This window comes from Pleurodeles waltl, chromosome 3_1, assembly GCF_031143425.1.
Source record: "Pleurodeles waltl isolate 20211129_DDA chromosome 3_1, aPleWal1.hap1.20221129, whole genome shotgun sequence".
Taxonomy (NCBI): Eukaryota; Metazoa; Chordata; class Amphibia; order Caudata; family Salamandridae; genus Pleurodeles; species Pleurodeles waltl.
The window spans coordinates 190,377,617-190,391,682 of record NC_090440.1 but is presented as its reverse complement, the minus strand read 5'-3'; positions in this window follow the sequence as shown (position 1 = coordinate 190,391,682).

The following is a 14,066-nucleotide window of genomic DNA, read 5'->3' as shown; positions in this document are numbered from 1 at the left end:
AGGGGTCAGGATTGGTTGAGAAGGGTCTCTGTGTGACCATCAGGCAGGTCATTTGATGCTATGCAGTATACAGCTCAGGTTTCCAGGCAAGTTTAGACTTGGAGTTGTGACTCTCGTGAGGATCTCCTTTGTTTGGGGAAGTTAAAATGCACAAAGATACAACAATATTTGGAGCACAATTTTCTATCTCATGTAAGCCTTTACCTGCCTAAACCCCTTGTTTATTACTTTTTCCTTCCAGGTCTCTTCACAAGGCCATTCCCATGTGGACATTTCTGAGTTGTGTCAATGGCAGGTGGCTTTTTCTGGTCTGACATGTGTAGTGGGCATGGATTAATCCAGGTACTGTTACATTTTTTGGGGTGTATGAGCACCATGCCCAGGCTGCCAGGACAGTGGGATGGCAGAGATGTGTGCAACACAATGGATCGGTTTGCCATGGTATATGGGTCCCATGGTGTCATGTGTGTGATCATGTTTCATCCTGCCCAATCCGTTCCCTTATCCTTCACATTGTGTTGACAATGATACTGTTTGACTTTTATGTAGCTGTCATTGTGTTCCCTCATTGCAGGCCACAGTGCATGTGTGTCAACACGGACATGAGTGAGTAACATGCCTACAGATGCCCGACCATTGGAAGGTTCTTTGACTAGGGACAGTTGCACTGTCTTCTGTCTGTATTATGGGGTATGTTGATTTGGTAGGCATGGTATCAGTATGTGATAAGGGTCAAGCTGATGACAATTTCCACCAATCTGTTAGCCTATTCTGAAGGGACACAGTCTGACATGTCCCTTACTTATGTGGTCAGTGGGATGTTACTGACATCTAGGCAGGTTACTTACTGACACCTAGGCAGGAGCAAAAAATGTTTAGACATACTTGACTATGACAGTCCTGCCATTTGGACAGCCTATGTGCTGCAAAGTTTAATAAAAGAGTTTGATGACTGTCCATTTGTGCCATTGTGTTAGGGGGTGGTTCTTCAGCCATAGAGGCAGGAGTGTCTGAGGCAGGTCCTTCCCTTGGCAGGGCATCCATTCCACTGGCTGACACAGATGTTGAAGGGCCTGGTGGTTGTTCCTCTGCAGCTGCTTGATCTGCCCCAGCATGGCAAGTACCTGGCCCATCATGCCTTGGGATTGTTGGTAGGCTCCCAAGACTTGGGAGATGGTGTCCTGGTCATAACTATCCCTAGCAGCCTCATGCCACTGGCCTACATCATCCCCCCACGTGCCTGTACCCTTGGCACAGTTTGCCCACTGCCGGTAGTGCCTGGACCATCATTGTCAGGGTTTTCGAGTTGTGACTCTGATACTTGGAATGGGGGGCAAATAATGGTTGTTACTGTCCTTGGGGCACAGGTTTGGGGGTGACGGGTTGCCTGGGATGTAGATGCAACAGGGCTGGGAGATGGTACATTGTTCTGGTTTTAGTAATGGTAGAACAGTACCTACTGGGAGTTGTAGTGCTGTCAGTCCCTGTACTACCCACACCATACACAGATACTGTGTCCCCAGGTGAGTTCACTTCCCATGTGAGATGCCAGATATGTGTATTGGGACATTTGGACACAGGGATGGTGTGACAGTGAAGATGGCAAAAGTTGATCAGCGAGCGTGCATGACAATACATTTTGGTGACGTTATTGGTGTTGTGACTTATCCGGCTCCACCCCGAGGTATTTCTGTCAGGGGATGGCCAAGACCTTCTCCTCCCAAGATGTGAACTGGGGGGGAGGAGGCAGGGGACCACCGCCATGCTTGAGAACTGCCTGCTGGTGCCTGGCGCACATGGAACGCACTTTCCTCCTGAGATTGTTCCAACTCTTCCTGCTATTCTCCCTTGTACGTGGGTAGCTGCCTACAGAATTCACCCTGTTGGCTATTCTTTGCCACATTTCAATGTTTCTTGCAATTGTAGTCTGCTGGATGTAGGCTCCAAATAAGTGTAGCTCTACTATGATAATTTCATCAACCATGACTTAACTCGTCATCTGTGATGTTTTTGTGGTGACATGGTGGCGGTAGATGACACAAAAAAGAATGATAGTGTGTAGGTGCTGTGTGGTGAGGGGGTGATGGTTAGTAATGATATGTAGAGGTGCTAATATGTGTGGTGGGTGTGTTGTGCAGGTGTGTGACAAGTGCTTTGTAAAAGTTGGAGGGGTTCCTAATCTGTGGTACTGTGTCTCTGATTTTGGGCTCTGGCTTCTGGTGTGTGAATGTGTGTCAGCTGTGTGGATTTTAAAGCCACCCAATGTGCTGTTGTGTATTACTGTGGGAACCACCGACCACAGCAGTTTGTGCCGCCATTGGAAGACCGCTATAGAAGAACCCCCATTGTGATTTGTGGGTCGTAATACGGTCGGCTGACAAGCTGGTGGTGCTGGTGGTTGGACCACCTATTTCCTGCCCTTGAGAGTCCTGGTTATGTCAGTTTTTTAGCTGTGTTTTGATGGTCCCGGCTGATCAACTCGTGGGCCCGCCAACATGGCGGTCTTCTGGCGGCCACCACCATGGCTGTCTGGCGGTCAGATCGCCAAACTCGTAATGAGGCACGGTGTGTCCTAGTATCAGCCATGGTATAAAGCTACCCTTGTTCCCTTCTCGCCTCCTTTTCTTCCTTGGGGGTGGATGTACAGTCCCTAATTACATAGGCTGAGGACAGGGAAGGGTGATTCTTACTACCTCAGGTTTTCTCTCAGTCTTGTTTTAAATTCAGATCTTCTGTTTTCACGTCGTCTGTCTGTTAATCTTTTATCAATTCTCATAGTTAAAGTGATTAAATCTTTAACACTTTTACGGAATTCTGGATTCTAAGATAGTATTTAGTTCATCATTTTAATCAATCAATCAGGTCATACCTGTAGAGCGTGGCTTGACACCCAAGAGGGTATCCAGGCGCTTGCTGGGGGACCACTGCTGTGGTATGTATGGAATGATAAATCGTTAAATAAAGGTTTTAAAAAAAAGCAATATGAGGATTCTGATCAGGATTCTTATCAAAGGTATTACCATTCTAGTGTTGTTTTCTACATTTTGACCTGATGATGAGGTACCTCTTCTTCTCATTTGATTACTTTTATGTGACATATTTAATACTTGCTGTTTAACCCCTTGCCTGCTAAGCCTTTCACCGTAGAATGGTAAGTTATTTTTGCTATTTGGTGTAGTTCAAACTTATGCCTTCATAACTTAATTCTACTTACAGTACCCATGCCAAATTAAGATCCTGTTCTCCAACATCCTAGGGATTCAAATGGTACCCCAGGGTTATGGTTTCCCCTGGAGGGGCTGATAAAATAGCCAAAATATATCTGCATTTTGTTTTTTTTGTGAAAAGTTGAAAAAAGTACCGCACAAGAAAGCATATTTGTTTTACTAAAAATGGCATCAATGAAAGATTTACTGTGCTTGGACCACCATCTTCCTAGCTTTCAGGAACAAGCACAGGTGTATAAAAAACATTTTTACCACAGTTGTTACATTTTTCTGATAGGTAGTTCATTGTTGCTAAATTTTTTAGTTTCAACTTTGTTGCAGTTTGTGATGGAAATAGTTATGAACCCCATGGATTATCCTTCAAAATTACACACATTTAGGAAGTAGACAAAATAATGAATTCAGGAAGGGATTATTTGTGTGGATTTCTCAAGGTTTTCACATGTTTCTAAATGGTGGTAAATTTTCCCTTATTTGTGGTTTCTACCTACTTTCAGTTTGTGGTGGAAATAAGTGTCAAACTCATCAGTACATCCAATATGCTATGCATTTCTGAACAGTAGACCACATTCCTTGAGCGAGGGGTCATTTACGTATCATTATCATTCTGTCCAACAGACCTGTCTGGTTGTGGCAATATATGGGGTTTCTAGGCTCCACAAAAGCACAGGATTTCCAGAGCCATTAACTGAGATGCACATTTGAATTATTTTCATCATGTACTGACTATATAGCAATTCAGATGGTAAAATGTAAAGAATGAAAAGTGTATATGCAGTAACCTATGTACTTTTGAAATGTACACAAGATACTGAGTTTAAGAACAGTGGATATTTTTACACCTCTGAATTCGGGGTTACTATCGTGATTTGTAGGGCATTTTGCAAAATGTCTTCTTTCTTGCACTCTGGCTTACATTTGGAAGCCACAAATGCAGAGAAATCCAACTGGTAATAGCAATGTTTCTATTATTCTGTGATCCCACATATCTCCTGACAAAAACTGTACCCCACTTGTGTGGTTGGGCCTAGTGCCTGCAACACAAAACGTCCTAAAATGCGACCTGGACATCATATTTCACTCAGCGGAATCCATGCTTTTTTACAATTTGGGAAGCTGTGGATTTTAGGCCTTAGCTCAGCTGCAACCCAGAGAAACGTACCATACCCAGACATTTCTGAAAACATGACACCTAGCAATGTCCAGGATGGTGTGACTTGTGTGGCACTCACAAGGGTTTTTTACGCCGGTGTCCTTACAAAACATTAGCTAAATACGCATATTTTCTTCACATTTCTGTGAGGGAAACTTCTCGAATCTGTGGGAAGTCACAATTTTCCTACCACACCAATATTCCCCCACTAACATGTCCTGATAAAAATGGTGCCTCACTTGTGTGTGTGGGCATAGTGACCCCAAAAAGAAAGGGCCTAAAACACAGAATGGACTTTTCAAAATATTCCACTAAAGAAAACAACCCCTTCTTGCAATTTGAGTTAATGTGGAGTTTGAGCCCGAGCTAAGCCAGCAGCCAGGGAGACCTACCAAATCCACATATTTTTAGTAGCCTGACACCTGGGGGAGTCCAGGGTGGTGTAACTTGTGTAGCTTTTACCCGGTTTCTTACCCAGAAGTTCCTGCAGAGCTCAAGCATTGGCTAAAAAACACATTGTCCTCACATTTCTGTGAGGGAAACATCTGGAATCTTTGGGCAGCTACAGTTTTCCTGCCACTCGGCATTTCTCTCTGTCTCCCAATAAAAATGTTATGTCTCTTGTGTTGGTGAGCCTAGCAATTGTGACCGGAAAAGACCAAAATGCAATATGGAGATATCAACATTTCCTAGTAAAACAATTACCTGATTTGGCAATGCAGGTAGCTGTGAATTTGGTCCCGGAGGCCACAAAACCTAGATATTTCTGAAAACTAGAAGCCCCGGAGAGTCCAGGGTGGTGTGCCCCGCAATAATTTCATTATGTTTTCTTACTAACAGTGCATTGCAAACTTCAATGTTTTCCTAAAACTGCACATTTTTCTTTCTTGCATTTCTGTGAGGTAAGCTTCCAGAATCAATTGGGAACCACAACACTAACTCATACACAGATTTACTCACTTGTCGCAATAAAAATGTGTTAGAACACTTTGCTCGGTTTAAATTCTGGTGCACATTCTAGTTCAAGTTGTACCCACTGATGAATCTTTAGGTCCGACTTAGGCTTACTTGATATTGATAATGTGAACAAATTTGGCCCCATAAGGAAGACAATGTTTGCGTTCCACATCATAGAGGCTTATCAAAACATTTGCAAAGTTGCAGCTCAAATCATCAGGATTCATTGTAATTCAATAGCCAATAAATGAAAGCCTATAGAAGGCTGTGACAAACATCTGCTGTAAATCGGGGCATAAGGGAATTTGTATCCAAAGGCAGGCAGAAAAGGATTCGCATCTAAAGGCAAGTAAATAGACATGTAAATATTTCAGTGTGGGAGAGTCTGAAGGGATTTGAATCTAAGCCGCTTCTCAGAATTCTAACATTATCAGTAACATGTAATTTCTCATACAGCCAACCAATCAGATGAAGACAGAAAAGATACAGTTTCAGTCTCATGAATATTTACAAAACTTTCTCAAAAACAAGGTTAGACTGGACCTTCAAACTGAAAGGTAGGACATACAGGCTGCTTGCACTCACAGGTGCAGGTAAAAGGACTCCATTCAATAAAGAAATTCCACCACAATCTCAAAGAACAAAACATTCTTTTCTACAGATCACTAACTTAGGGCCTCATTGCGAGTGTATCAGTTCGAGGACCGCCACATTCGTGTTCACGGTTGGTCCGCCGCACTCCAGACAGTCTGACCTCCCAATTTCAACTTTGGCCGGTGGAGCTGCCTAAAGACCACCGACCCCGCCAGGATCATAAATCCCGACGGGGTGACGGCTGTCGGGCTTGTAACCAGCCACAGTTAAGTTCAGTGGTGCTGAACTTAATGCCACCTGGCTGATTACAACTCCACTTTCCGTCAGCCTTTTCAAGCAGGGACCCCGCTATGAAAAGGTTGACGATAAGCAGTGCTGAGGACCCCCCCGCCCTACACCATCGGAATGCGCTTTGTCTGCAGACAGTGCGCATTCCGAGGGCACTGGACGGCCTTCTCTGTGCTATGATATAGGACTCGGCTTCCTTAAGGGAGCTGCATCCTTTATCGTAGCAGGGTTCCCGCCGGACCGACCAGTGGGAACGCGTATTACAATGTTGCCGCCGGTCAGCACGGTGAGAACATTGTAATATTCTCGGTGTGGACGTCACCACCATGGCGGTGGTGTCCTCCCTGTGAGTTTGGTGGTCCCGGGGTGGGAGCACCAAACTCAAAATGAGGCCCATAACCCCTTAGCTGCTGGGTCTCACCCCACCTCCCCCCAGTGCTGAGACCTTTTTTGGCTACTTGGGGTAGTTCACGCTTAGGCCCCCATAACTTTTTGTCCACATAAGCTATCCACACCAAATTTGCATTCTTTTTTTCCAACATTCTGGGGATTATAAAGGTACCCAGAGTTGTTTGTGGGTTCCCCTGGAGGACACCAAGAAATTAGCCAAAATAAAGCTAACATGTGTGTGTTTTTTTGAAAAATGGGAAAAAGTGCTGCAGAAGTAAGCATTTGTTTTTGTCCCTGCAAACGGCATCAACAAAGGGTTTGCAGTGCAAAAATCACCATTGTCCCAGCTTTCAGGAACAGGCAGACTTGAATCAGAAAACCACATTTTTCAATACAGTTTTGGCATTTTACTGGGACATACCCTCTTTTTTACTATTTTTTGTGCTTTCAGTCTTGTTCCAGTTAGTTACAGAAATGGGTGTGAAACCAATAATGGATCCCAGACAGATAAAAATTTCTGAAAAGTAGACAGAATTCTGAATTCAGCAAGGAGTAATTTGTGTAGATCTTTCAAGGCTTTCCTACAGAAAGTAACAGCAGAAATAAAAAAATATTGAAATTGAGTTAAAAAAAAAACGGCTATTTCTGTCTACGTTTTCTTCTGTAACTTTTTCCAGCTATGGCAGATTTTTTAAAGCAATATACCGTTACGTCTGCTGGACTCTTCTGTTTGTGGAGATATCTGGGGCTTGTAGGTTCATCAAGAACCCTAGGTATCCAGAGCCAATAAATGAGCTGCACCTTTCAATGAGTTTTCATTGAACACCGGGTATACAGCAATTCATTTGGTAAAAAATAAAGAGTGAAAAATAGGTATCAAGGAAACTTTTCTATTTCCAAAATGGGCACAAGATAACAGTGATTATTTGCACATCTCTGAATTCGGGGGTCCCTATACTAGCATGCGAATTACAGAGCATTTCTCAGATAGACTTCTTTTTTACACACTGTCTTACATTTGGAAGGAAAAAATATAGAGAAAGACAATGGGCAATAACACTTGTTCTTCAATTCTGTGTTCCCCCAAGTCTCCCGATACAAATGGTACCTCACTTGTGTGGTTAGGCCTAGTACCCATGACAGGAAATGCCCCAAAATACAACATGAACACATCACATTTTTCTAATGAAAACTGACCCCTTTTTTGTGAAGTGCCTAGCTGTGGAATTTGGGCAGTAGCTCAGCCGGCACTTAGGGAAACCTACCAAACCTATGCATTTTTGAAAACTAGACACCTAGGGAGACCCAGGATGGGTTGACTTGTGGGGCTTTCACCAGCGTCTATTACCCAGAATCCTTTGCTAACCTCAAAATTTGGCAAAAAAAACACTTTTTCCTCACATTTAGTTGATGGAAAGTTCTGGAATCTGAGGGGAGCCACAAACTTCTTTCCACCCAGCATTCCCCCAAGTCTTCCAATAAAAATGTTACCTCACTTGTGTGGGTAGGCGTAGTGCCCACTACAGGAAACGCCCCTAAACGCAACATGGACACATCACATTTTTCTAATGAAAACTGACCTGTTTTTTGCCAAGTGCTAGCTGTGGATTTCGGGTTGTAGCTCAGCCAGCACTTAGGGAAACCTAACAAACTTATGCATTTTTTAAAACTAGACACCTAGGGGAACCCAGGATGGGGTGGATGTGAGGCTCGCACCAAGTTCTATTACCCAGAATCCTTTGTAAACCTCAAAATTTGGCAAAAACATTTTTTCCTCACATTTCGGTGATGGAACGTTCTGGAATCTGAGGGGAGCCACAAACGTCCTTTGACCCAGCATTCCCCCATATCTCTCGATAAAAATGGTACCTTACTTGTGAGGGTAGGCCTAGTGCCCACAACAGCAACGCCCCTAAACGCAACATGGACACATCATATTTTTACATTGAAAACTGTCGGGTTTTTAGGAAAGTGGCTAGCTGTGAATGTTGGGCTGTAGCTCAGCAGGCACTTAGGGAAACCTACCAAACCCACAAATTTTTTAAAACTAGGCACCTAGGGGAACCCAAGATGGGGTGACTTGTGGGGCTCTCACTGGGTTCTGTTACCCAGAATCCTTTGCAAACCTCAACATTTGGCAAAAAAAAACACTTTTCCTCACATTTCGGTGATAGAAAGTTCTGGAATCTGAGAGGAGCCACAAATGTCCTTCCACCGAGCATTTCCCCAAGCCTCCCGATAAAAATGGTATCTCACTTGTGCGGGTATGCTTGTGCCCGCACCAGGAATGGATCACACAAGGGTCAATGGTAGTCATTGCATGAGGGCTACTGTTAATCCTGGAGTGATCCATTCCTGACGGAGGCACTAGGCACAGTAACACAAGTGGGGTTGTGTTTTTGTCAGGACAAGTGGGGAAACACTGGGTGGTAGGAATTTTGTGGATCCCTGCACATTCCTGTAGTTTCTGTGACGAAAAAGCAAGGAAAAATAGTGCTTTTAATCAACGTTTCACTTTTGCAGGGTATTATGGGTAATAAAACTTCATGAAATCCAAACACACCACACTTCCGTGGACTGCACTGGGTGTCTAGTTTTCAGACATGTCTGGGTTTGGTAGGTTTTCCTAGATGGCCGTTGAGCCCAGGACCAAATAGTCAGGTGACTGTCTTACAAAACCAGGCTGTATTGTGGTAGGTAATTTTGATGTCTCCACAATCCATTTTTGGGTACTTCTCTGTTGTGGTCACTTGCCCACCCACACAAGTGAGGCAATGTTTTTCTCTGGAGACTTAGTGGAACGCTGGCTGGTAGAAAATTTGTGGCTGCCTGCAGATTCCAGGACTTCCCCTCACTGAAATGCAAGGCAAAAGTGTTTTTTAAGCAAAGTTTGTGATTTCAAGGGGATTCTTGGGTGAAGGAAAACTGGTGAGAGCCACGCAAGTCCTGCACCCTTGGACTCCCCTGGTACTAGTATGTTAAAGTTAATCCACCACTCACACTGTTTGTTTTTAGCATCTCCAGAAATTATGGTTTCAAAGCATGAATACTTATCAAAGTATCTGAATATTGAAACCAAGCCTTCTGAACGTGGGCCATAAAGGCACGTCAAGGAACCCACTCCTTTATGGTCCATTCACACGCCATTCAGGCACAACAAACAACCCTTCCATACCACCGGCCACGGGCCCAATCCAACCAATCACTGCACTCACATTAACTTACCGCTGCTAGACAAGGGCCCATCACATTCATATGCTATATGACTGAATAAGTTTGACTACATTTTACAACCTGTCAAGTAACTGCCTCCTTCTTCCTGAACACTACCAAAGGCATGCGTAACGAACCTTTAATAATGACTCCCATGACAGCCAACTGAGACTCAAGAAGACATGTTTTGTATGTGCCTTTAATGCTCTCACTGTGCTAAATCCAACTCCTTCCAGGTTGTGGATGCAAGTTGGGGGGTGTCCGAGTATGCTGTGCCACGCCTATTCCTCGAACTGAGCGAGCATATCTACCTTTGAAACTAAGGCAGACATTCTGGGGAATTCCCGTGATGTTCCCTGAAGAGAAGGTCATAGGCTATGAAAAAGGGTAGTGTTTTCCACACAGGGTAGTCCGTGAGAACATAGCACATGTCCCAGCCAACATTATGTTAAGTGCTGTGACTGTAATACACTTATCATACAGCAAATTGAACACCTACTAAGTTCTGATGGAGGATGAACATTAAAATCAGGTCAAACACTGACACATATGTGTCATTGTCCTTCAGTGCTGTGATGGCACCAATGGGTTTGAATCCATAGGTGTAGATGATGCACATCTGTACTACCTTTACTATCTGCATTCTACCTGTGCAATAACCCTGTGAAAGCACACCTACCATAAGCTTTCCTTACCCATTCATGTCTCTGTCCTCCTCAGTGTCCTGACTAATCCTGTATAGTTGCCAAGTGAACCTATACTAGTTTGTGGATGCAAGTTGAGGGTGTCCGAGTATGCCTTGGGAGGCCTATTCCTCGAACTGGGTGAGCATATCTACCGTTGAAATTAAGGCAGACCTGCTGGTGAAGAAATCCTAAGGTCTCTAAAGTAAAAAGTCAAACAACTATCCTGTGGGACTCATTTTCCTTCACTTCTACTTTTGCTTTGAAAGTGAAGCTACAAATTGGGTTTGCACACTTTCAAACATGTAGAAATGTTGGTAAATATGTCCGACTGGACATTTGTTTGACTTATTACACTTACTCTGGTTCTCATTGGCAATCATGGTGGTCCTTGTGTAGCATACATATGTTCCCTAACAAGCACTTCAAAATTCAGTCATGCCTTTAACATTTTGACACACACAGTACTCTGTGACAATGTGGCATATATTCTGTCCACTAGTATGTGTCGTGTAGGGACTATAATGCACAGTAATTGAACAGACCACCTACCACATTCTGACGGTGGATATAGGTGTCAAGCAGGCCATAAGGAAGCCCATGATTTCCTGAAGTAGATGCAGTAAAATTCTGTGGCTGCTTGCCTAATGAAGCAGTGGCCCATGGACGTTCGGTATCCATGCACAGCCACTGAAAGGATTACCCAACGGCAGCTCCACCTCAGTCGATTTCCCAGAACTTTGCTTTAGTATGATACCTCGTAAAGCAAGTAGGGACACAGAGGCCTGGTTGAGATGGGCACTGGGGACAGTAATACCGACTCTCCTGCCGCTTTTTATGCTTCGAGTACACTTTACAGCGACAACATAAACAATCCTTTTTGGGTGTTTTAGGAATGTGATCAGCAAAGTGTCGCTCCTGCAGCCTTGCCTCATCCTCCAGAACATATGAGGTGGAGGCTGCTGCTTCTGTAACAGCAGTTAGTCTTTCAATTGCAGACAACTGTAGTCAAGAAAAGTCATGAGTCTTCCTGTGGTTGTCTGACAATAAACAACATACGCATTGTATGTTGCCATCTGGATCAGGTGGGTAAACAGTTTCTTGTATGAAGTGCGAGTTTTACGGCACGCATTGTATGGTTGAAGAACCTGGTCGTTCTTGTCCACTCCGCCCATGTGCTTAGTGTAATCAAGTATACAGATGGGATTGTGGACTTCGGCCATCTGACCCCAAACTGTGATGGGGGAAGTGCTTTCATCATGAATTGTAATGAGCATGTATACATCACACCTAGCCAAGAACTTGACTGCGAGCAGTTCGTTGGAACACAACGCAGTACTCTGGGATTTCTGGAGCTTCTTGCAAACAAGCTCCTGCGGGAATCCTTTGCGGTTACAGAGAACTGTACCGCAGGCCACAGTGCCAGCTTTGTAGAGCTCACTGAACAGCTCTACTCCAGTATAGAAATTGTCCACATAAAGGTTATAACCTTTGTGAAGAAGTGGCTGAACAATTTCCCATACAATCCTACCTGTGACCCCTAACGCGGGAGGGTAACCTAGAGGGTTTAGGGTAGAGTCCTTCCCTGTATACACTCTCAAGCTGTACACATGGCCAGAAGAACTCTCACACAGCATGTACAGCTTTATGCCATAGTGAGTTCTTTTGCTTGCAATGTACTGTCTGAACAGCAGCCGTCCTTTGTACATGATCAAGGACTCATTGACTGCTATATTCCTTCCAGGAGTATAGATCTCTGGAAACCTGGCAGACAAATATTTCATGAGAGGCCGAATTTTGAACAACCTGTCATGGTCTGGATGGTCCCGGGGCAATGTAGCAGAATTGTCATTGAAATGCAGCATGCGCTGCAGTAGGAAAAAACAATCTCTGCCCATGTATGGTGCGAAGATGGGGGTTACTCAAAACATGCGAGTCGTCCAGTAAGACTGCAAGGTGGGTTTCTGCACTAACCCAATTTTGGGCGTAAGGCCCAAAAATTTCTTCAACTCCGCCAGCGAAGTGGGAGTCCACAGACGTGCCCTAGAATGGAGCTCCCTCAGAAATTGGTCTGCACGCAAATTTGTTTGCTGCACAATTTCCTGAAGGAAGTCAACATCTTAAAATAGATGGACGTAGTCGATTGGCAAAAAGTTGGCCGTATCGACTTTACATCCAGCGTCACCAGTAAAAGGTGGAATTTGGGCTGAACTAAATCGGGGAGCTGCCAAGAGAGCACATTCCCAGTGCTTGCCGCCGCACACACCTGCTCTCTGGGTTGAGCTAATCCGCTGTTGTCCCGCTGCACAGACTGTGCTTGTGAAGGTACAGCACGACTGTCCTCATCGTCTCCCTCAGAATCACTGGAAGAGGTATTGTCGGATGGGACTCCGCCGACTAAAAAATCACTCCCAGATTCTGCCCCATTGTCCTCTCCCTCTGATGCTGTCTCAGTCTCTGCTCCTGCCTCACAGCTATCCTCCATAACCTGAGTTAGGGCTTGAGCAGCAGTCATCCAACGAGACGCCATCTCTGCTACTGCCTAAACTGTCCCTCTAAAGTCCTAGCCTACGTAGAAGGCAGAGAGAGTCACAAAATTGCTTGTGAGTGTGTGTGATGTGTCCAACAGTAAATGTCTTCACATTACCTTCGCTTCTTCTCTGATTCAGCAGACTCTCTGTAGACACTCAAAAAAACAAAAAAAGACACATTATTACTTCACCTTACAACATATCCATCATCACAGCCTTTAGCGCTGGTGGCACCCAGTGGGGCAGACATTTTTGGTGCTCTGCCTCCCATGACCTCCTCTTCGAATTCCCTCAGTACCACCCAGAAAAAGTGCCCCTCATATCTCCATAGCCCACCTCCACATACATTTAATTTGTCTTAAAGTGCAGGTATCGCCTGGCTTCACTAATCCACTCAGCCAAATACATGTATATCCTTTGCAACAGGCATATAAACCATCTGCGCTACTTTATGGTGTCAAAACTGCCACTAGACAAAAGACAGATCTAGTTCTATATAGAGAGAATCTGGCCTCGAGGCGCGCTGACGTCACAGAGGGGCGGGAGGGCGGACGGTGGAGAGAGGCAGAAGTTCTTCCATGTCTCCCGGGATGAAAAAATAAATCCCTCCCTAGCATCGGCCACTGGTCGTGACCCACACCAGGGAGGGTGTGCGGGCGTAGGCCAGTGGCCGAAATTCGCACCGATGGGGTTAATATTGAAACATACAATATTGAAATACAAAAATATCGGTAAATAAATATCGCCTTCCTATACTTAACAAAAAAAATAATAATATCAAGAACACAAATATTGTTGTTAAAAATAGAGACTTCAACTTATTTCAAAAACATTAATATCGGAAAAAAAAATATTGTCATTTTTAAATAAACATATTATATGACAAAATATTGATTCACATAAGATCGGATACAATGATATCGGCAAAATAACAATATAATTAATACATATTTTTAAAAAGACTTTTTAAATAAAACAATTATTTAGTTAAAATAAACATGAAACTTTTTATACAAATGTTTAATTAAAA